This window comes from Convolutriloba macropyga, unplaced genomic scaffold (genome assembly GCF_964194025.1).
Source record: "Convolutriloba macropyga unplaced genomic scaffold, txConMacr16.3 SCAFFOLD_423, whole genome shotgun sequence".
In the NCBI taxonomy this organism is placed as follows: Eukaryota; Metazoa; Xenacoelomorpha; order Acoela; family Convolutidae; genus Convolutriloba; species Convolutriloba macropyga.
Window position 1 is genome coordinate 2,632 of NW_027451686.1, and position 6,294 is coordinate 8,925.

Below are 6,294 nucleotides of genomic sequence, written 5' to 3' on the forward strand. Positions count from 1 at the left end.
GTAAAAAAGTATCAAGACGAAATTCATCAGCTTATTCTAAAAAGAACTGGAATAAATAAAAGGAGAGCAATTTTAAGTTCAAGGAAAGGAATAGAACTTATATCAATTCTAACTCCGTCTATCATTAACCGTCTTTCTTGAAATGGAACAGTTTGTTTTGATTCCTCAACAGCTTTACGAACAAAAATTCAAATTACATGTGTTTAAATTGGACGAGAGTGAGGAAAAAGTTAACTTCGTTCCACAAAATTTAGATTCTCTTCACAAGGACATCACCACTAACACAAAATCATTCAAAAACGAGTCAGTTGTAGATCAAATACTCAAATGTCCTCGAATCAAGCTGACCCTCAGTGACTCCATTTTACTGGATGGAAGAGATACAAATGTAGCATTTACCGATTTTATTTACGCATTGAAGAGAAAAAATATTGCATTTCCTGATATATATTACACAATACTTGATGCTACAGGGATAAGTCCGAGCAAAATTGTAAACAAGGATGCCAAAAGCAAAGACAGAGGGAGTTGGATCCCTTTCGAAATCTGAAAAAGCGAAACTTCAACGATTATACAAAGAAGGAAAAGCTGCATTTGGATCGGTTAGAAATCTTCAAAAAGCGAGCGGTTTATCAAGAGGCAAGGTTATTTCCTTTCTCCACACTAAAAATTCCTATACAAAATACCGTCAAGCAAATCGACATTTTAGACGATTACCTGCATTTGCAAAGCGGATAAATGAAATTTGGTGTCTTGATTTAGCTTTTATGGACAAATTGTCAGAGTTTAATAACGGAGTAAAGTATCTATTAATCTGCGTTGATGTATTTTCTCGTTTTGTCCGTGTTCAACCAATGAAATCAAAGTATTCTACAGATGCTGTAGCAGCTTTCAAAAAAATGCTACGAAAAAACAACATCCCACAAAAAGTATGGGTTGATCAAGGAACAGAGTTTGGTGGCGAATTTCGGAAATTTTGTGGAGAAAAGAAAATTAAAATTTATTCAACGAGAAGTGAAACAAAAGCTGCCGTAGCTGAGAGAGCTATCAGATCTTTGAAAAACATTATTTATCGCTTCATGGAAGAAAACGGGCATAAGTACCTTGTAAAAATGGGATCTTTCCTAAATACAATGAATAGTAGAGTAAATAGATCTACAGGTAAAGCTCCAAAAGAGGTAAAAAACAAAGACTTTTTATCAATTTTTTACAAAAATCCGATCAGACAATACAAAAAACCTCGGTTTAAAGTAGGGGATAAAGTACGAATTTCGAAATACGATATTCCTTTTAGAAAAGGATACAAGTCACAGTTCACGAGTGAAATCTTTGAAATTGTTAAGATTGCTACGTACAAACCTCCAACATACAACCTCAAGGGAGAGCAGGGTGATGAAATACTAGGAAAATTTTATGAACAAGAGCTCTCAAAGTGTATCATTTAGTGATGAACTCTTTTACGGTAGAGCTGGTTTCCAACGCATCCTTTGATTGTTATCCAAATAATACATTGAGTTCTTTTACCAATTTCCTTCCCGAACAGATTAACCTTGAAGGAGAATGGGAGGTGGCAATAACCGAACTATCATATCCATCTTTGTACCAGAATATTACAGATGGAAAATTTTTCTATCTAGATGCTGCAACTCCAGATACAAAACCTTCCGATTATTATACAATTGATGCAGGACTATATCCATCAATATCTGATATTGTGAACGAAATGAACAAACAAATTCAGGAAAGAGAAAAGTATGAGAAAACCCCAATCAAATTAAAAGTCAACGGAATTACACAGCGAATATCCCTAAGCCTTCCTAATGAAAACTCGTTACTAGTTATCTTCAGTACTGATCTCTGTCACGTATTTGGGTGTGAGGAAGCTGTTTACGGAATGGGTGTTTTTATGAGTGGTGCTGGACCACATTTTCCTAAATTTCCCTATGATATTGTTCGAATTCATACTCTCATGATATACAGCGATATTGTTGAATACAATATTGTAGGTGATACAAAAGCGGCGCTTTTGAGATGTATTCCGTTTATTTCTAAAATTAAGAATGGAGACACAATATCTACTGGACAATATATGAATTATCAAAACTTCCCAAATCTACAATTTAAAAAAATTCTTAAAAATTCTTTCCACAGCATTAAACTTGAGCTCCGCGACTCATACGGTGAAAAAGTTCCCTTCAATTCAGTAGGTGTAACAAGAGCTGTATTGATGTTCAGAAGAGCTTCAGACAATCATTTTTAAAATTAAGTTTACAAAAAATGGTTGCAGACAGTGATTTACCGTATTTTCGTGGTTATTCAAGACAAAGGGGAAGAGGATTTGGAGCTTTAGCACAAACAATTGGGAGAACTGCAATTCCTTTTTTGAGACGATATGTTGTACCAGCAGCTAAAAGAGTTGGTGCTGACTTGATTGAATTAGCTGCGCAAGAAATCGGAAATGTATTAGCTGGAAGGAAAAAGTTCAAATCTGCAGTCACAGATGTTGGAAAGAAAACTTTACGTAAACAACTAGGAGGAGGAAAACCTAGAAAACGACGTATTATTCGAAAACGCTCGCCAAAAATCAGTCGACGTCGTCGAACTAGGAGGGATATTTTTACCAAACTAAAATGAATACCAGGTCAACAAATGACAGTAATTTCCGTTATGGACACTTTACAAATTCTTGCTTGGAGATTTTTGACAAAATTCCGGTTTTGGAACCAATTGAATCATCCCATATTCAAGAAGTTTATCCCAGCACTTCATTGGATGAAAGCAGCATTGAATTTGAGTTTGAAACAGATAGAAGTATTTATCTCGATATGAGAGATATTCATTTACAAATTAAAGTTGGATTACAAAAGGGAAGATTATTTGACGATTTCATGAAAAAAGAGGAGCATGGAAAACCAGATATGGGTATGACTTTCACTGATGATGATTTACAATATTTGACTCATGTCAACAACTTGTTACACTCTCTTTTCTCCAACTGCGAAGTGTATTTAAACAATCAACAAGTGTACAACTCTAACGGACTCTATGGCCACAAAGCTCTGATATCCAATGAATTCAATGCTTCTACAATGAATAATGAAGGAATTTTGGCTTGTCATGGATACGAATTTGAGAAAGATCCTAGTGATTATGAAAAAAGTCCGTTCATAGATAGGGAAGAAGAGCTTTTGTTGAAAGATGGGGTTACCTTACATGGTAAACTTGCAATCGACTTATTTCAATGTGAAAAATTATTACTTCCAAATACAAAAATTAGACTCAAATTGATTCGAGCGAGACCAAATTTTTACATGATTTCCTACAATCCACATGTTTCCCTTAGAGTTCTTGACTGTTCACTTTTTACGAGACGTGTTGTCGTTAATGAGGTCTATCACCAGACAATCAAGTATCAACTAACACATCAACCAGCTTGCTATAATTTTATGGAGACAATTGCGCGAACATTTATTATTCCTTCTGGACAAAATCAATTTATTCAGGAAAATGTTTTCAATAATGCCCCAATCAGACGAATTGCAATAGCAATGAACACTAATTCAGCATTCACCGGACATTTTCAAGAAAATCCTTTTCATTATCGAAAGTTTGGACTGCGGGAGCTGAGAATTGTTCGAGGGGGGAGAGCTGTTGTCTCAATTGATACAACCAACAATTGTAGAGCTTATGTTACAACAATGAAGGCGATGAACTTCAACGAAGAAATTCCTGCGTTACCGAATGATTTCTTCACAGATCATTATGTGCTTGTATTCGATCTCACATCACTCCAAGATGCTGGTGAAAATGTTCATTATCCTGAACTCAGTGGGGAAAGTCTTCGTTTAGAAATGTTCTTTGAACGTCCGCTAACCAATGTTACCGAGTTCATTGTTCTCGGAGAACGAATCTCAACAGTTAAAATTGATCAGTTTGGAACAGTTGCTAAGAATGTCTGAAGAACTCTGCATTAATCAAGATTTTTTAATTTTCTTCTCAATTTTTTATGGTTTTTATATTATTGCCTTCTGCGTTGGAACATTTGTTGGATATGTACTTTCATCGCCCAGTTGCAACCCTTTCCACACTATAATATCAAGATAGGGAATGGATGAAAATTGGGGTAGACCTACTCCAAACTTATATGTATACCTTATTTGTGCAGTATTCCTGGGACTTTTAATCATCATTATTATCTTTCATCCCGATGTCACAGGTAATAGTGAAGACAGAGTAAGTAAATCTACAGGAGATCTGATACGTAAAATTCCCCAATCTAAAGATTGTTGCTTTATTGAAAAGAACGAATCATTTCAACTTGATTGTAATGTGAGAAATCCCTGTTCAAACGGAGCTTGCAAATTGAAACAGAAGATTATTTGTCATGGATAATCAATCTCTTCAACAAATTATTGAACGCATTCCTGAGCTAAAATTCAAATACATTGGATCGTTTCCAGCAGATTTCATTCCAAATTTACCCAAATTCAGCTTTGCAATCATTAACACTGCTTCGAGTAAAGAAGTCGGTGAACATTGGATATTGATTGCTCGACTCAACAGAAGTTACTATTATGCGGATTCTCTGGCTCGATCAGTAACACATTACAAATTTTTAGGTAAAAAGTACCAAAAAATAATACATCGACCACTTCAGAAGATGCAAAATTTGTGTGGATTCTACGCAATTTTTGCAGCATTTCAACTATTTAAGTTTTTCCAAACCAACTTGAACAATATTCATGATGTACACGTGTTAAATTTTATAAGTAACTATATGTAGTAGTGTTCATTTTGGTATTTAGTAAGCTGAAGTTAATAAAGTCGATAGTATATGTTTCTCGTAACTGTTTCTCGTGAGTTTTCTAAACTTTTTTTATCGAACTTTATTAACCACTCGGCTAAGTGTACCTTGATGTTCATTGAAATTTATACAATTTATTGTAAATGATTGAGTAATTTTGTATTTTGATGCTCATAATTTGTACTGTGTCTGTCATTTTATACTATTTTAATTCATTTTTTTTTATTTAACATCTTTTTTCAAATAATGTACAAAAAATAATGCATATATGCATGTAATTAGCAAGATGGCGCAGTGGGAGCGCGCTGGGCCCATAACCCAGAGGACGGTAGATCAAAACTACCTCTTGCTATCTTGACTTTTTCCAATTAATGAGCGCGCAAAAGACATTTGTTACACAATTGATTCAAACAATTAGGGGAACAATCTTTGCAATTGACCTAAAATTTGTAAACAAAAATTCAACATGTCACATAATTACCCCTCAGATAACTAGGGTAATTGAAAACCCCCACCAATTAATTTCACAATTTAATAACATAAAAGTTGTAAACAAAATTCAACCTGTCACATAATTACCCCTCACATAATTACAGCAATTAATTACCCACGCCGATTCTATTGTTCTCAAGTAAACACTTAATAACTACACAAACATTGATTTTTTCCCCTCAAAATTTCAGCCTATCAGGAGCGTCTCCGAACCTACCCCCCACATTTGCACCGACTATACTACTACATGGCAGCGGCTATTACTAATCTTAATACATGTCGGCGGCTATTACTAATCTCAATACATGTCGGCGGCTATTACTAATCTTAATACATGTCGGCGGCTATTACTAATCTCAATACATGTCGGCGGCTATTACTAATCTTAATACATGTCGGCGCATAATCTTAATACATGTCGCCGGCTATAACTAATCTTAATACATGGCGGCTATACCCTATCTTAATACATTAACCCCGCTATACCTAATCTTAATACATGCTAATTCATTCCCTATCTTAATACGTTACGCAGGACCCAAATCCCGAAAAATACGCTATACCCTATCTTAATACATGGGGGACCTCACCCCCCCGGGGAGTGTAGCTCACTATATTACTACTAACATCTGATAAGAACTGTACTCATCGAAGGGAATTACTTGAGGGGGCGGTTCTTTAGTTGACTTTGTTACGGATGCGGCCAATGATGTATTGGTTTCCTGAGTTTCCTTAGTTACTATACCAAGTTTGATGTTTTTAACTACTTCGATGCTTGGTTCGAACGGGAATTCATTGTTTCTTAAGAAATCTGGACCCCTCACCCAGCTACTTGATTGCAAAACCTCAGCGGACATACCACGAGTACCGGCATCTGCTGGATTATCGCTTGAGGCAACGTGGTTCCATTCGTCAACGCTAGTGTGTTCTAAAATCTCGCATACGCGGTTTGCAACAAATATTGGCTGCTTGCTTGTGGAGTTGAGCCACTGCAAGAC

At 35.6% G+C, this 6,294-nt stretch overlaps 1 non-coding gene across 1 annotated transcript; it reads left to right on the plus strand.

Annotated features, from left to right (window-relative positions):
* The first annotated feature begins 5,084 nt into the window (after positions 1–5,084).
* Trnam-cau (transfer RNA methionine (anticodon CAU)) lies at positions 5,085–5,156 on the plus strand. The gene has a single exon. It is a non-coding gene; the product is annotated as a tRNA-Met (tRNA).
* Positions 5,157–6,294: the final 1,138 nt, after the last annotated feature.